Source organism: Myotis lucifugus, unplaced genomic scaffold (genome assembly GCF_000147115.1).
Source record: "Myotis lucifugus unplaced genomic scaffold, Myoluc2.0 scaffold_10, whole genome shotgun sequence".
Lineage (NCBI taxonomy): Eukaryota > Metazoa > Chordata > Mammalia > Chiroptera > Vespertilionidae > Myotis > Myotis lucifugus.
Window position 1 is genome coordinate 9,915,043 of NW_005871058.1, and position 1,364 is coordinate 9,916,406.

Here is a 1,364-nt window from a genome sequence, read left to right on the forward strand (position 1 = left end):
TAAGGGGCCTTTATGGTAAACCAAAAGCTGAAATAAAAGGGCTGGGCGAGGGCCTTGGCCACCAGGGGGGGGTCCCTTCCCCCTTGAATTGGGACTTGCCCTTCCCGGGCCCCCCCAAATTTTTCCAAAAATAATCTCTTGTTCTTTTCTCTTTTCATTTGTGGGCGGCTCCTCTTTCCAGGTCCCTGAACCCTAAACCACGCCGGACGTGGGGGGAAACAAACATACAACAGTGAAGTATTTCTCCAAAGTTTCTATTTTTGTAGGGCTTTTATTTTTCCCCATTTTTATCCAGACATTATCCATCATTAATATAATAATTTCTGTTAAGAAGAGAGGAACAAAACATCAACTTGGCTTCTGATTTCATTATCTGAATAGTCTAGAATTTCAATTTTTCCTTTTGTTTAATATTTATCTCTTTTTTCCATTTCTCACTTTTATAAATAGCGATGAGGTGACTATGCAGTGCATAGACCTTTGCTATCTCTGTGTCAAGTTCAAACAGTCAAATTACAGGCTCAAAGCAAATGTATGCTTTAAGACCTCAAAGAAGCATTGAATAGATTTATCCTTGGAAGAAGAAGTTGAGTATCATATAACTTTAGAAAAATAGGTTAAAAGCTTTAGATCAGTCCATTTCATTTTTAATAAATAAGTAAAGTAAGGTCTAGATACTTCTCTACTTTCCTTAATATTAGAGAAAGCACTAAATCTCATGTTACCCACATATTTCCTGCCCCTATCTCTGCCTCCACCCCCAGCCCTCAGTTAGAATACAGTTTCTTCCTCTGTCAAAAGGAAAGCCTCACTGCATTTGTAGTTAATCTCAATGAATTATGAATATTCCTTAAGTGCGTCTTACCTGTTCTGTTTTTAAAACATGTTCCAAGAAAAAAAATTTGTTTCAAGCTTTGTAGTAAAAGGTAATGTCTTTTTCCTTGTGTCAATTATCATGGCAAACTTTTCTAAATTTATTCCTTATAATTCTTTTTGTTTTTAATTCTGTGTGAGATGGTTCTGTCAACCTATTGCACAGCACCCAATCTTTCTTGAAAGTCAACGCAGGTGTTTTCATTAATAAGAATATTTAACTGTTGCTTTTCGCTGAGCAGTACTGTGATTATTTATGAATGGGTTAATAATTTATTCATTGACAGGTACTGGCTTAACATGCATCGTATGGTTGTCACTACGCTAGATATTCAGGACACAGTGAGCATGCTCTTCACTGACTAATCTGGTGCTGGATCTCAATCAAGCAAAGCACTCGGTCTCCTGTTCCAGCTCTGCACTATTTAAAATAGCTTCATATAAATACTTGCCCTACCTTCCTGCCAGAATTCAAGTAATTAAAATTCAGA